This window comes from Salvelinus alpinus, chromosome 16 (assembly GCF_045679555.1).
Source record: "Salvelinus alpinus chromosome 16, SLU_Salpinus.1, whole genome shotgun sequence".
Classification (NCBI taxonomy): Eukaryota; Metazoa; Chordata; class Actinopteri; order Salmoniformes; family Salmonidae; genus Salvelinus; species Salvelinus alpinus.
The window spans coordinates 29334995-29352399 of NC_092101.1; the positions used below are offsets into that span (position 1 = coordinate 29334995).

The following is a 17405-nucleotide window of genomic DNA, read 5'->3' on the forward strand; positions in this document are numbered from 1 at the left end:
CTCCTCAGGCAACATCACACACCCAATACGCAACCTGCTAGTGTATAATTGCATATTTTCTTTCATACGTCCCTGATCATTGTATTTGTATTTAATGGCTGTTCATCTGCAATAAAAAGTGGTTTGATAATGTCATACTGAGCCTCTGAGTCTCTGCTTCTTGTCATCCTTCCTGGCTTCTTCATTTTATTCATTCAGTGTATAATGATATGCATTATGCTGCTCTGTGAGCCGCTGTAGATAAGACCAGCTAGCAGATTGAATAATGAGGTGAGCAAACAAACGTACAGAACAGGTAACAGAAGAGACATCAGGAATACAAAACACCACGCAGGTCTTTAAGTCATATTCTCCCTCATGAAACTAATCGCATTCTCAAACTATTATTCTTTCCCGTACCTACACTCGACATGCAACACAAACAGAACACACAAACACCCATGTGCACATGCACATACACAGGAACGCACGCATGCAAACACACACAAACACACACACACACACACACACACACAAACACACACACACACACACACACACACACACACACACACACACACACACACACACACACACACACACACACACACACACACACACACAAATCCCTACAATTGAAATCTTCACAAACTGATAATGTTGGGAATGTGTTTGCATATAGACAGCAAATAACTGTCTCTGTGTCTTTCTCTCCCATAGTAAAGGTTTTTAGTTGAAGCTCCAACAACGGAAGCTGAAATAACATTGTCCTGTCTCTGCATCTCTGTGGAGCCATAAGAACAAACTTTTACTGTGTTTTTATGGGCTGGGTCAGACCCAGTTAGAGCTTCTACTCACACACAGACATGCACGGCAAACTGGATCCATTTCTATATACATCCTCATTACAGCAGCAGGTATTATTACTGTATATGGAGGACAGGATGCAATTAAGGCAAAATGGAGGACATAAAACAATAGCTAAAATGGTGGCAGTCAGCCTCATGCTCAATTTGGGAGGATACAAATAGAGGAAATAGCATTAAATGGCGCCGAATAATGGCAGCCCAGAAACAGGCTGTGTGTGTCTGTGGGAGAGAGGCCATTGGCTCTCTGGGGGCTCCAGCGTTTTGTCTCAATCAGAGGTCTGTCTGAGCAGGTCATGTTCTGTGTCCATACATCACAGACAGAAACATTTAACCCTGAACTGGCCTCTATATCTTACTTTTCCAGCCATTGGGCTTGACTCTCGCCAGTCAGCTCTAACACTAGGCTGACAGACACACAGAGAGTTTGGGGAGCAGTCCATTCAGTTTCGGTGTGGTGACTGACATTCAAAGAAGAGGATGAAGTTTCAGACAGTGGAGCCAAGCAGAGGCCCATTGATCATGATTTGTGGCCCAGTCAGAGCTCTGCTATGCAGGGATACTTGTGGTTACTAATTCCCCCTCCTCCACCTGTGTTCCACCAGGCTGTCAGATGGAGGGAGGCTTGTCTGTGTGTGTGTGTCCGTCCAAGCATGCGTGTGCGTGTGCATGTGTGTGTGTGTCTCTCTCTCTGCTGGAAACTCACCTTAATTCAGAGTCACTATATTGAATCGCATCAAGCGTGTCGAGTCAGCAACACTGAGCCCTACACCAGTAGAGAGGAGCAGCAGCCTTTCACATGTCACTCAACATCCATTAGTGTAATTAAAGCTACATGCACATCAGAAACAAAATACTGCTGTTACACCAGCATGTTACGTGCACGCGCGTATGCGCGCACACACACACACACACACACACACACACACACACACACACACACACACACACACACACACACACACACACACACACACACACAACACAAACAACACACACACACACACACACACACACACACACACACACACACACACACACACACACACACACACACACACACACACACACACACACACACACACACACACACACACAAACAACACACACACAAATACAGACACCGCGATACACCTACAGATTGCAAAGCCTGTAGTACAGTACATTGGGCCAAGCTGACAGTAAGCAATTAAATCCTTAGACAACATTCCCTTAATATTATTTCAACTTCGGCAGTGGAAAACCACAGTAAACATAGCTGTTCAGAGAGCGATGAAGAAGTTCCATTCAGGTATGTAAATCTCAGAGACCACCCAAGCAGCAATTTCCTTCTAATCCTGGTGCCATATTTGAATAACCATTAATAAAAACATACATACCATTTGTTCAGGTCTGTCAAAGGCTACTTCTTATGTCTACCGGTGTCCTTGTCTCCCCGTCTCTTTATCTGTCTGTCTCTCTGTCTGTCTCCTGGTCCGTCTCCCTGTCCATCTCCCATCTGTTTGTCTGTCCATCTCCCCGTCTGTCTCCCGGTCCGTCTCCCTGTCTGTCCGTCTGTTTGTCTGTCCGTCTCCCTGTCCGTCTCCCCGTCTGTTTGTCTCCCTGTCCGCCTCCCTGTCCGTCTCCCTGTCTGCCTCCCTGTCTGTTTGTCTGTCCGTCTGTCTGTTCGTCTCCCCGTCTGTCTCCCGGTCTCCCTGTCTGTTTGTCTGTCCATCTCAGAGTCTGTCTCCCGGTCCATCTCCCTGTCTGTCCGTCTCCCTGTCCCTCTCCCCGTCGGTGTGTCTGTCCGTCTGTCTCCCTGTCTGTACAACTGTTTTTCTGTCCGTCTCCATGTCCTTCTCCCTGTCTGTTTGTCTCACCGTCTGTTCATCTGTCCGTCTCTGAGTCTGTCTCCTGCTCCATCTCCCTGTCTGTCCGTCTCCCTGTCCTTCTCCCCATCTGTCTGTCTGTCTCCCCGTCTGTTTGTCTGTTCGTCTCCCTGTCTATTTGTCTGTGTGTCTGTTCATCTCCCTGTCTGTCCATCTGTGGGTGTACCTGTCTGTCTTCCTGTCTTCATCCTGCAAGACACCAGACGAACTTGCTGGGTATGAAATAAGCTGTAGCGTCTGTACCATCAATCAATCAATCAATCAATTTTATTTTATATAGCCCTTCGTACATCAGCTAATATCTCGAAGTGCTGTACAGACACCCAGCCTAAAACCCCAAACAGCTAGTAATGCAGGTGTAGAAGCACGGTGGCTAGGAAAAACTCCCTAGAAAGGCCAAAACCTAGGAAGAAACCTAGAGAGGAACCAGGCTATGAGGGGTGGCCAGTCCTCTTCTGGCTGTGCCGGGTGGAGATTATAACAGAACTATGCCAAGATGTTCAAAAATTTTCATAAGTGACAAGCATGGTCAAATAATAATCATGAATGATTTTCAGTTGGCTTTTCATAGCCGATCATCAAGAGTTGAAAAACAACAGGTCTGGGACAGGTGGCGGTTCCATAACCGCAGGCAGAACAGCTGAAACTGGAATAGCAGCAAGGCCAGGCGGACTGGGGACAGCAAGGAGTCACCACGGGCGGCAGTCCCGACGCATGGTCCTAGGGCCCAGGTCCTCCGAGAGAAAGAAAGAGAGAAGGAGAAAATTAGAGAGAGCCAAGATTTTCAAAATTTCCATAAATGACAAGCATGGTCAAATAATAATCAGGAATAAATCTCAGTTGGCTTTTCATAGCCGATCATTAAGAGTTGAAAACAGCAGGTCTGGGACAGGTAGGGGTTCCATGACCGCAGGCAGAACAGTTGAAACTGGAATAGCAGCAAGGCCAGGCGGACTGGGGACAGCAAGGAGTCACCACGGCCGGTAGTCCCGACGTATGGTCCTAGGGCTCAGGTCCTCCGAGAGAAAGAAAGAGAGAAGGAGAAAATTAGAGAGAGCCAAGATTTTCAAAATGTTCATAAATGACAAGCATGGTCAAATAATAATCAGGAATAAATCTCAGTTGGCTTTTCATAGCCGATCATTAAGAGTTGAAAACAGCAGGTCTGGGACAGGTAGGGGTTCCGTAACCACAGGCAGAACAGTTGAAACTGGAATAGCAGCAAGGCCAGGCGGACTGGGGACAGCAAGGTGTCATCATGCCCGGTAGTCCTGACGTATGGTCCTAGGGCTCAGGTTCTCAGAGAGAAAGAGAGAACGAGAGAATTAGAGAGAGCATACTTAAATTCACACAGGACACTGGATAAGACAGGAGAAGTACTCCAGGTAACCAACTGACCCTAGCCCCCCGACACAAACTACTGCAGCATAAATACTGGAGGCTGAGACAGGAGCGGTCAGGAGACACTGTGGCCCCATCCGAAGAAACCCCCGGACAGGGCCAAATAGGAAGGATATAACCCCACCCACTTTGCCAAAGCACAGCCCCCGCACCACTAGAGGGAAATCCTCAACCACCAACTTACAATCCTGAGACAAGGCCGAGTATAGCCCACAAAGGTCTCCACCACAGCACAAACCAAGGGGGGGGCGCCAACCCAGACAGGAAGATCACGTCAGTAACTCAACCCACTCAAGTGACGCACCCCTCCTAGGGACGGCATGAAAGAGCACCAGCAAGCCAGTGACTCAGCCCCTGTAACAGGGTTAGAGGCAGAGAATCCCAGTGGAGAGAGGGGAACCGGCCTGGCAGAGACAGCAAGGGCGGTTCGTTGCTCCAGAGCCTTTCCATTCACCTTCACACTCCTGGGCCAGGCTACACTCAATCATATGACCTACTGAAGAGATAAGTCTTCAGTAAAGACTTAAAGGTTGAGACCGAGTCTGCGTCTCTCACATGGGTAGGCAGACTGTTCCATAAAAATGGAGATCTATAGGAGAAAGCCCTGCCTCCCGCTGTTTGCTTAGAAATTCTAGGGACAATTAGGAGGCCTGCGTCTTGTGACCGTAGCGTACGTATTGGTATGTACGGCAGGACCAACTCGGAAAGATAGGTAGGAGCAAGCCCATGTAACGCTTTATAGGTTAACAGTAAAACCTTGAAATCAGCCCTTGCCTTAACAGGAAGCCAGTGTAGGGAAGCTAGCACTGGAGTAATATGATCAAATTTCTTGGTTCTAGTCAGGATTCTAGCAGCCGTATTTAGCACTAACTGAAGTTTATTTAGTGCTTTATCCGGGTAGCCGGAAAGTAGAGCATTGCAGTAGTCTAACCTAGAAGTAACAAATGCATGGATTAATTTTTCTGCATCATTTTTGGACAGAAAATTTCTGATTTTTCCAATGTTACGTAGATGGAAAAAAGCTGTCCTTGAAACAGTCTTGATATGTTCGTCAAAAGAGAGATCAGGGTCAAGAGTAACGCCGAGGTCCTTCACAGTTTTATTTGAGACGACTTTACAACCATCAAGATGAATTGTCAGATTTAACAGAAGATCTCTTTGTTTCTTGGGACCTAGAACAAGCATCTCTGTTTTGTCCGAGTTTAAAAGTAGAAAGTTTTCAGCCATCCACTTCCTTATGTCTGAAACACAGGCTTCTAGCGAGGGCAATTTTGGGGCTTCACCATGTTTCATTGAAATGTACAGCTGTGTGTCATCCGCATAGCAGTGAAAGTTAACATTATGTTTTCGAATAACATCCCCAAGAGGTAAAATATATAGTGAAAACAATAGTGGTCCTAAAACGGAACCTTGAGGAACACCGAAATGTACAGTTGATTTGTCAGAGGACAGACCATTCACAGAGACAAACTGATATCTTTCCGACAGGTAAGATCTAAACCAGGCCAGAACTTGTCCGTGTAGACCAATTTGGGTTTCCAGTCTCTCCAAAAGAATGTGGTGATCGATGGTGTCAAAGGCAGCACTAAGGTCTAGTAGCACGAGGACAGATGCAGAGCCTCGGTCTGACGCCATTAAAAGGTCATTTACCACCTTCACAAGTGCAGTCTCAGTGCTATGATGGGGTCTAAAACCAGACTGAAGCATTTCGTATACATTATTTGTCTTCAGAAAGGCAGTGAGTTGCTGCGCAACAGCTTTTTCTAAAATCTTTGAGAGGAATGGAAGATTCGATATAGGCCGATAGTTTTTTATATTTTCCGGGTCAAGGTTTGGCTTTTTCAAGAGAGGCTTTATCACTGCCACTTTTAGTGAGTTTGGTACACATCCGGTGGATAGAGAGCTGTTTATTATGTTCAACATAGGAGGGCCAAGCACAGGAAGCAGCTCCTTCAGCAGTTTAGTAGGAATAGGATCCAGTATGCAGCTTGAAGGTTTAGAGGCCATGATTATTTTCATCATTGTGTCAAGAGATATAGTACTAAAACACTTAAGTGTCTCTCCCGATCCCAGGCCCTCGCAGAGCTGTGCAGATCCAGGACAGCTAAGCCCTGGAGGAATACGCAGATTCAAAGAGGAGTCCGTAATTTGCTTTCTAATGGTCATGATCTTTTCCTCAAAGAAGTTCATGAATTTATTACTGCTGAAGTGAAAGCCATCCTCTCTTGGGGAATGCTGCTTTTTAGTTAGTTTCGCAACAGTATCAAAAATAAATTTTGGATTGTTCTTATTTTCCTCGATTAAGTAGGAAAAGTAGGATGAGCGAGCAGCAGTGAGGGCTCTTCGGTACTGCACGGTACTGTCTTTCCAAGCTAGTCGGAAGACTTCCAGTTTGGTGTGGCGCCATTTCCGTTCCAATTTCCTGGAAGCTTGCTTCAAAGCTCGGGTATTTTCTGTATACCAGGGAGCTAGTTTCTTATGACAAATGTTTTTCGTTTTTAGGGGTGCAACTGCATCTAGGGTATTGCGCAAGGTTAAATTGAGTTCCTCAGTTAGGTGGTTAACTGATTTTTGTCCTCTGACGTCCTTGGGTAGGCAGAAGGAGTCTGGAAGGGCATCAAAGAATTTTTGTGTTGTCTGATTGAAATTGATTGTATATCCAAATATGATCCAAGTAAATATGATCCAAGTAATAAGCTCACACAAGGTGTGTGACCAGTGCATCACCCAGGTGGTTTGAAAATAACTAGAAGACATTATCTATTCGAGCGGAAAATCACAGCACAATATGGTCTTCCCCTCAGAGATGACACGCTAGTCATTGTCTCGTGTGTGCCTTGTCATTAAGGGCTTTGGCTACCCTTAAATCAAATCCCCTTCCTTCTGGGCATCAGAGGCACAGTTCTGCCGTAGCCACTTAGGCATATCTCCACTGCTGCTAAGAGCTTTAATGGCTGTCTGGAGGAATTAAGGCCACAATCTCTCCAGTCTGAGGCCAAGAACAGCGAACCCAGACAACCGTCCCCAAGTCACAGAGGGACAGACAGGACCCCAGAGAGAGGATCCAATGAGCCTACAAAGTGTCCTATGAGTATACAAGCTAACAAAAAGACAAATCTCACATCATTTTCCTCAGAACCAACTACTCTATCTTTTTGTCTGCCTTCCTGTCTAATACACAAACCTCCTCCTGTAGTGGAAGCTGTGCTTTTCTGCCCCCTCCTCTCCTCTGTGTGTGTCAGTGAGTGATTCCTCGGGATCATAGAAAAACATTGTGCTTGCACAGCCTGCCTCAGCAGCAGTACACCAGGCCTAGTTCTCCACAGTTGCAGACACAGAGAGACACTTCAGCTATCACATAATCTCCCTCAACCCTGTGATCTGGAGAGTGATAGCTAAGGAACAGCAACTCTAACCCATTCCTTATCACTAAAACATTCTCACCAATCCTCCCTTCCTCTCCTTCTTTTCAACCTGCCCTCCTCCCCCCTCCCTCTCTAGCACAAAAATAATTACCCAGCATGCCGTGGGAGAGGCGGCGGTGGCGATGACTGTGGCGGAAGGGAGAGGGGAGGAAGCGCCCTTGCCGGCGGTGACACAAACAGTCCTGTTCATATGATGTGAAATAAACACCAGCTCACAACTTATCAAAGCCTGTGAGATTCTCCAATCCTCTTTAGGGGTGAGTGGATTATCCTCCCTAACCCAAATACGCGACGCTACGTTCCCCTATCCCTCACTGAGCGCAGCACAGAAACATATCTGCACAGAATATACAGCCAGCACAAATAACCAGGACACTATTACAATATAAACTAGACCAGTCAGTCAGGTACGGACACAGGGTTCCCATGAATGGCCTTGACTACCCAGAGTGTGTCCTCATTCCCGTCAGTCAAGGATGGTGCAGTGTTGTGACCTGATCCCTGATGGGTGTATCCACTGTGAGGTTGGTGTATAGCATTATCTCCTCTCTCAGATGGCTACTGAGTTACTGAGAGTCCTACAGGAACCAACCCAGTCCCCCGACGGCCCTTCCCCCCTTCTGGCAGTAGAGAATCCAGCAGTGTTAATCCAGACTATAGGAGTACTGAAGTGCAATCCTCTCCCAGCTCACTACATGACAGCTCAGTTCTTAAAACACATTGGAATATAACTCCTGACATAAGAGTGGCTGAGAGAAATTAAACGTATCTATGCCACTGTGAAAGAGGGGGAATTTGTATGTGAAAGAGAATGTCATTTGGGACCGACAATTGCTTTGCCCAGGAGGCCTATGATGGTGGTATCCCATCATTCCTGAGCGTTTCGGTTAATCAACCTTCTTATCTTCTGAACTGAGGGGTATCCTCTTTCTAATCTCTATCTCTGCTTTATCACAAGATCAAACTGAAGCTCTTTGCCTTGGCAACATAGCCTCTGGATTAAGAAACTCAAAATCTCACTAATCGTGAGAATAGAAGAGGGGAAAAAAACTCTTCCCCTTCTCTCTCTCTGTGTCTGAGAATGACGGCATTCCTCTGGGCGTCTGCTCCAAAAGTAAGTCACTGTCCCAAGGATTAAACTCTTGACAGGAAACTGTCTGCCTGTCTGGGAGAGCTTTTTGCTTGAACACATCACACAGGAACACTCACTTTAAACTGTTTAAAGAAAAAAAACACAGCCGTTCCATTCTTTCCCTCAAGAATCTATGTGAAAGGAGCACCTAGGCCCTATTTCCTCTCCTAGAGGATGAGAGAACACAGGAGCACAGGGGAGCACCTGGGGAGCACCTGGGGAGCACCTGGGGAGCACCTGGGGAGCACCTGGGGAGCACAGGGGAGCACCTGGGGAGCACCTGGGGAGCACCTGGGGAGCACCTGGGGAGCACCTGGGGAGCACCTGGGGAGCACCTGGGGAGCACCTGGGTTCATGGACACTCACTCACTCACTCAAAGAAGAAACAAATATTTCTGAACTTAAGCAGGAAAATTATCTTTTACTTTTGAGAGAGACAACAACTACATGTTTAACTCAAAACATACTAATTAATGGCAAATAAACCCAGTAAACACCTTGCGGCCCTCACAACACAAACATTGCTACAAGGTGGGACATGGGGAGGGAGATTGTTCATTAATTAAATCCATAGTGACAAAGGCCCGGAGAAAAGGAGAGAACATCTGTGTTCACTGGCTTTGTAATTAGATCAGTTTATCAATTACTAGTAGCTTTCTTTCTTTAGAGTAGACCATATATAATATACAGAGAGAGGGAGGGAGGGAGGGAGGGAGGGAGGGAGGGAGACAATTGAAATGTCTTTATTCTTTTGAAACTTTTGTGAGTAATGTTTACTGTACATTTTTTAAAATAGTTTATAATCTGTTTAACTTGCTTTGGCAATGTAAACATATGTTCCACAACTCCTGCAGATCTGTCGCACGCTGGGTATGTACGTAGTCAATGGTAGGCATCGAGGGAACTCCTCGATGCCTAAATCGAGGGAATTAGGCAACAACAAATTCAATTCAATCCCGTTTACACATTTTCCTGGACAAAACGTTCCACTGTAATAGTGAAGGTGTAAACTTGGCAGTAGACAATCTTAACAGTATATTTGACCTCTCAGCTTCCCTATCACATCTAAACATTTACAACAATGAAAAATGGTTTGATGAAGAATGCAAAAACCTAAGAAAGAAATTGAGAAACCTGTCCAACCAAAAACATAGAGACCCGGAAAACCTGAGTCTACACCTTCACTATGGTGAATCACTAAAATAATACAGAAATACGCTACGGAAAAAGATGGAACAGCACGTCAGAAATCAGCTCAATGTAACTGAAGAATCCATAGACTCTAACCACTTCTGGGAAATTTGGAAAACACTAAACAAACAACAACACAAAGAGTTATCTATTCAAAATGGAGATGTATGGATAAACCACTTCTCAAATCTTTTTAGCTCTATAACAACAAACAAACAGCAAAAGCATATACATGATCAAATACAAATATTATAATCAACTATTAAAGACTACCAGAACCCACTGGATTCACCAATTACACTGAATGAACTACAGGACAAAATACAAACCCTCCAACCCCAAAAGGCCTGTGGTGTTGATGATATCCTCAATGAAATGATTAATTGAACAGACAACAAATTCCAATTGACTATACTTAAACTCTTTAACATCATCCTTAGCTCTGGCACTTTCCCCAAAATTTGGAACCAAGGACTGATCACCCCAATCCAACCCTGTGATCTGGAGAGTGATAGCTAAGGAACAGCAACTCTAACCCATTCCTTATCACTAAAACATTCTCACCAATCCTCCCTTCCTCTCCTTCTTTTCAACCTGCCCTCCTCCCCCCTCCCTCTCTAGCACAAAAATAATTACCCAGCATGCCGTGGGAGAGGCGGCGGTGGCGATGACTGTGGCGGAAGGGAGAGGGGAGGAAGCGCCCTTGCCGGCGGTGACACAAACAGTCCTGTTCATATGATGTGAAATAAACACCAGCTCACAACTTATCAAAGCCTGTGAGATTCTCCAATCCTCTTTAGGGGTGAGTGGATTATCCTCCCTAACCCAAATACGCGACGCTACGTTCCCCTATCCCTCACTGAGCGCAGCACAGAAACATATCTGCACAGAATATACAGCCAGCACAAATAACCAGGACACTATTACAATATAAACTAGACCAGTCAGTCAGGTACGGACACAGGGTTCCCATGAATGGCCTTGACTACCCAGAGTGTGTCCTCATTCCCGTCAGTCAAGGATGGTGCAGTGTTGTGACCTGATCCCTGATGGGTGTATCCACTGTGAGGTTGGTGTATAGCATTATCTCCTCTCTCAGATGGCTACTGAGTTACTGAGAGTCCTACAGGAACCAACCCAGTCCCCCGACGGCCCTTCCCCCCTTCTGGCAGTAGAGAATCCAGCAGTGTTAATCCAGACTATAGGAGTACTGAAGTGCAATCCTCTCCCAGCTCACTACATGACAGCTCAGTTCTTAAAACACATTGGAATATAACTCCTGACATAAGAGTGGCTGAGAGAAATTAAACGTATCTATGCCACTGTGAAAGAGGGGGAATTTGTATGTGAAAGAGAATGTCATTTGGGACCGACAATTGCTTTGCCCAGGAGGCCTATGATGGTGGTATCCCATCATTCCTGAGCGTTTCGGTTAATCAACCTTCTTATCTTCTGAACTGAGGGGTATCCTCTTTCTAATCTCTATCTCTGCTTTATCACAAGATCAAACTGAAGCTATTTGCCTTGGCAACATAGCCTCTGGATTAAGAAACTCAAAATCTCACTAATCGTGAGAATAGAAGAGGGGAAAAAAACTCTTCCCCTTCTCTCTCTCTGTGTCTGAGAATGACGGCATTCCTCTGGGCGTCTGCTCCAAAAGTAAGTCACTGTCCCAAGGATTAAACTCTTGACAGGAAACTGTCTGCCTGTCTGGGAGAGCTTTTTGCTTGAACACATCACACAGGAACACTCACTTTAAACTGTTTAAAGAAAAAAAACACAGCCGTTCCATTCTTTCCCTCAAGAATCTATGTGAAAGGAGCACCTAGGCCCTATTTCCTCTCCTAGAGGATGAGAGAACACAGGAGCACAGGGGAGCACCTGGGGAGCACCTGGGGAGCACCTGGGGAGCACCTGGGGAGCACCTGGGGAGCACCTGGGGAGCACAGGGGAGCACCTGGGGAGCACCTGGGGAGCACCTGGGGAGCACCTGGGGAGCACCTGGGGAGCACCTGGGTTCATGGACACTCACTCACTCACTCAAAGAAGAAACAAATATTTCTGAACTTAAGCAGGAAAATTATCTTTTACTTTTGAGAGAGACAACAACTACATGTTTAACTCAAAACATACTAATTAATGGCAAATAAACCCAGTAAACACCTTGCGGCCCTCACAACACAAACATTGCTACAAGGTGGGACATGCGGAGGGAGATTGTTCATTAATTAAATCCATAGTGACAAAGGCCCGGAGAAAAGGAGAGAACATCTGTGTTCACTGGCTTTGTAATTAGATCAGTTTATCAATTACTAGTAGCTTTCTTTCTTTAGAGTAGACCATATATAATATACAGAGAGAGGGGAGGGAGGGAGGGAGGGAGGGAGGGAGGGAGGGAGGGAGGGAGGGAGGGAGGGAGGGAGGGAGGGAGGGAGGGAGGGAGGGAGACAATTGAAATGTCTTTATTCTTTTGAAACTTTTGTGAGTAATGTTTACTGTACATTTTTTAAAATAGTTTATAATCTGTTTAACTTGCTTTGGCAATGTAAACATATGTTCCACAACTCCTGCAGATCTGTCGCACGCTGGGTATGTACGTAGTCAATGGTAGGCATCGAGGGAACTCCTCGATGCCTAAATCGAGGGAATTAGGCAACAACAAATTCAATTCAATCCCGTTTACACATTTTCCTGGACAAAACGTTCCACTGTAATAGTGAAGGTGTAAACTTGGCAGTAGACAATCTTAACAGTATATTTGACCTCTCAGCTTCCCTATCACATCTAAACATTTACAACAATGAAAAATGGTTTGATGAAGAATGCAAAAACCTAAGAAAGAAATTGAGAAACCTGTCCAACCAAAAACATAGAGACCCGGAAAACCTGAGTCTACACCTTCACTATGGTGAATCACTAAAATAATACAGAAATACGCTACGGAAAAAGATGGAACAGCACGTCAGAAATCAGCTCAATGTAACTGAAGAATCCATAGACTCTAACCACTTCTGGGAAATTTGGAAAACACTAAACAAACAACAACACAAAGAGTTATCTATTCAAAATGGAGATGTATGGATAAACCACTTCTCAAATCTTTTTAGCTCTATAACAACAAACAAACAGCAAAAGCATATACATGATCAAATACAAATATTATAATCAACTATTAAAGACTACCAGAACCCACTGGATTCACCAATTACACTGAATGAACTACAGGACAAAATACAAACCCTCCAACCCCAAAAGGCCTGTGGTGTTGATGATATCCTCAATGAAATGATTAATTGAACAGACAACAAATTCCAATTGACTATACTTAAACTCTTTAACATCATCCTTAGCTCTGGCACTTTCCCCAAAATTTGGAACCAAGGACTGATCACCCCAATCCACAAAAGTGGAGACAAATTTGACCCCAATAACTACTGTGGGATATGCGTCAACAGAAACCTTGGGGAAATCCTCTGAATTATCATTAACAGCAGACTTGTAAATTTCCACAGCGAAAACAATGAACTGTCAAATTGGCTTTTTACCAAATTATCGTACGACAGACTACATATTCACCCTGCACAGCCTAATTGACAAACAAACAAACCAAAACAAAGGCAAAGTCTTCTCATGGTTTGATGATTTCAAAAAAGCCTTAGACTCAATTTGGCATGAGGGTCTGCTATACAAATTGCTGGAAAGTAGTGTTGGGGGAAAAACATACAACAACATATAATCCATGTACACAAACAACAAGTCTGCAGTTAAAATGTACAAAAAACACATACATTTCTTTCCACAGGGCTGTGGGGTGAGACATGGATGCAGCTTAAGCCCCACCATCTTTAACATATATATCAGCGAATTCGCGAGGGCACTAGAATGGTCTGCAGCACTTGGCCTCACCCTACTAGAATCTGAAGTGAAATGTTTGCTGATGATCTGGTGCTTCTGTCACCAACCAAGGAGGGCCTACAGCATCACCTAGATCTTCTGCCAGACCTGGGCCCTAACAGTAAATCTCAGTAAGACCAAAATAATGGTGTTCCAAAAAAGGTCCAGTCGCCAGGACCACAAATACAAATTCTATCTAGACACCATGCCCTAGAGCACACAAAAAACTATACATACCTTGGACTAAACATCAGCGCTACAGGTAACTTCCACAAAGCTGTGAACGATCTGAGAGACAAGGCAAGAAGGGCATTCTATGCCATCAAAAGGAACATAAAATTCGACATACCAATTAGGATCTGGCTAAAAATACTTGAATCAGTTATAGAACCCATTGCCCTTTATGGTTGTGAGGTCTGGGGTCTGCTCACCAACCAAGAATTCACAAAATGGGACAAACACCAAATTGAGACTGCATGCAGAATTCTGCAAACATATCCTCAGTGTACAACGTAAAACACCAAATAATGCATGCAGAGCAGAATTAGTCTGATACCCAACTAATTATCAAAATCCAGAAAAGAGACGTTAAATTCTACAACCACATAAAAGGAAGCGATTCCCAAATCTTCCATAACAAAGCCATCACCTACAGAGAGATGGCAGATCTGGCTCTCAAGAGAAGACAGGCTAATTGCACACTGCCCACAAAATGAGGTGGAAACTGAGCTGCACTTCCTAACCTCCTGCCAAATATATGACCATATTAGAGACACATATTTCCCTCAGATTACACAGATCCACATAGAATTTGAAAAAACAAACCCAATTTTGATAAACTCTCTGGGTGAAATACCACAGTGTGCCGTCACAGCAGAAAGATGTGTGACCTGTTGCCACAAGAAAAGGGAAACCAGTGGAGAACAAACACCATTGTAAATACAACCCATATTTATGTTTATTTATTTAACTATTTGCACATTGTAACAACACTGTATATATACATAATATGACATATGTAATGTCTTTATTCGTTTGGAATTTCTGTGAGTGTAATGTTTACTGTTCAGTTTTATTGTTTATTTCACTTTTGTTTATTATCTACTTAACTTGCTTTGGCAATGTTAACATGTTTCCCATGCCAATAAAGCCCCTTGAATTGAATTGAGAGAGAGAGAGAGGCAGAGAGAGAGAGGCAGAGAGAGAGAGAGGGGCAGAGAGAGAGAGGGAGGGAGGGAGGGAGGGAGGGAGGGAGGGAGGGAGGGAGGGAGGGAGGGAGGGAGGGAGGGAGGGAGGGAGGGAGGGAGGGAGGGAGGGAGGGAGGGAAAGACAGTGGGAGGGATGGAGGGAGGGAGGGAGAGAGGGAGGGAGGGAAGAAAGGGGAAGAGAGAGGCAGAGAGAGAGAGACAGAGTGGGAGGGATGGAGAGAGGGAGGGAGGGAAGAAAGGGGGAGAGAGAGGCAGAGAGAGAGACAGATTGGGAGGGATGGAGGGAGAGAGAGAGGGAGAGAGGGAAGAAAGGGGGAGAGAGAGGCAGAGAGAGAGAGACAGAGTGGGAGGGATGGAGAGAGGGAGGGAGGGAAGAAAGGGGGAGAGAGAGGCAGAGAGAGAGACAGATTGGGAGGGATGGAGGGAGGGAGAGAGGGAGAGAGGGAAGAAAGGGGGAGAGAGAGGCAGAGAGAGAGACAGATTGGGAGGGATGGAGGGAGGGAGAGAGGGAAGAAAGGGGGAGAGAGAGGCAGAGAGAGAGAGAGACAGAGTGGGAAGGATGGAGAGAGGGAGGGAGGGAAGAGGGAAGAAAGGGGGAGAGAGAGGCAGAGAGAGAGACAGATTGGGAGGGATGGAGGGAGGGAGAGAGGGAGAGAGGGAAGAAAGGGGGAGAGAGAGGCAGAGAGAGAGAGAGACAGAGTGGGAGGGATGGAGAGAGGGAGGGAGGGAAGAAAGGGGGACAGAGAGGCAGAGAGAGAGACAGATTGGGAGGGATGGAGGGAGGGAGAGAGGGAAGAAAGGGGGAGAGAATTAATGATGAACTGAAAGAACATTCATCAGTAGGCGTGCTGGTGTGGTGATTGGATTCTACTGCTTTTGCTCAGAGGAAATGTCAGCTGTATGATGAAGCGTCAGCTGTATGATGACGCGTCAGCTGTATGATGAAGCGTCAGCTGTATGATGAAGCGTCAGCTGTATGATGAAGCGTCAGCTGTATGATGAAGCGTCAGCTGTATGATGAAGCGTCAGCTGAAATCCTCAATGACTGAATAGGATTGAATCTCAGCTATAGGGTGTGACATAACAACAAAACCTGTCAGGCCCGAGACGAACACGTGCAGGGCCCATATCATAGACACCCACAAACACAAAAACAGGTGGCTCCACTGTGCTGGCAACCGTAAGTCTGGCTGATCTCATTTGGCAGGGTTGGTTTACCAACCTGGGGTGGCAGGTAGCCTAGCGGTTAAGAGCGTTGGGCCAGAAACCAAAAAGTCACTGGTTCGAATCCTCAAGCCAACTATTTGAAAAATCTGTTGATGTGAGCAAGGCACTTAACCCTAATTGCTCCCGTAAATTGCTCTGGATAAGAGCATCTGCTAAAAGAGGTAAATGTAAGGGTCTAAAATAAAACACCCCATCAGGGACACAGCCCAACCCTGAGTCAATGAGGTCATCAGCCTCAGCTTTTAATCAGGATTTTTTTCTAATCAATATCCCATCATCAGCCAAATCCATGACCTCACATGACTAGCCAGGAACGCCGTATATGCACCAGTCATTTTATTAGTGTGGCATTTCAAACAACAGTTTACCTCTCTGTACTCCTCTGTCGCTCATCTCCTTTTCCTCCATCCTGTGCTATCTTTTGTACTCTCTCCATCCATCCTTTCTGCTCTCTCCTCTCTCTCCCTCCAACTTGTAACTCTCTTTCTGTCAGAGGAGAACAGCACAGCGAATACAGAGATGATTTATTCTCTCCTCGGCTTGGGAGAGTAGCTGGCTCTGAGCTCGCTACAATAAAGTGATGTCTCCACTACATAACAAAGGCTTTGCTGCAGGAGCACAGCACAATAGTGCATACGGTACCTAATGGTATCTTTCATGCAAATTCTGGAAATTGTCAGTGCTTCAATGTCAGTCTATAAGGCCCAAACCATGGCAGCTAAGAATGACTGCAGTGGGAATTGTGCTGGTATCATTCTTTCCAGGACTGTGAGATTATTTGATTCGTTTGAGAGACACACTAAGGGTTATTAGGTACAGTATGTGGAGGTTTTTGTAAGTGTGTATGTGTGTGCACGCGTGTGAGCGTGAGAACCTTTCATGTTAAAAGGCAATCAAGGACAGCCTCCAGAGGACCTGTGTGTGGATGACACAGTATCTTCTATTCACTGTGCCTCCAGAGGACCTGTGTGTGGATGATACAGTATCTTCTATTCACTGTGCCTTTAGAGGCCTGTGTGTGGATGATACAGTATCTTATATTCACTGTGCCTCCAGAGGACCTGTGTGTGGATGACACAGTATCTTCTATTCACTGTGCCTTTAGAGGCCTGTGTGTGGATGATACAGTATCTTCTATTCACTGTGCCTCCAGAGGACCTGTGTGTGGATGACACAGTATCTTCTATTCACTGTGCCTCCAGAGGACCTGTGTG

At 45.5% G+C, this 17405-nt stretch overlaps 1 protein-coding gene across 4 annotated transcripts in view; it reads right to left on the minus strand.

Annotated features, from left to right (window-relative positions):
* LOC139541310 (E3 ubiquitin-protein ligase LNX-like) overlaps nucleotides 1–17405 on the minus strand; it is a 112947-nt gene that overhangs the window by 57032 nt on the left and 38510 nt on the right. The gene's annotated exons all lie outside the window — the stretch shown is intronic.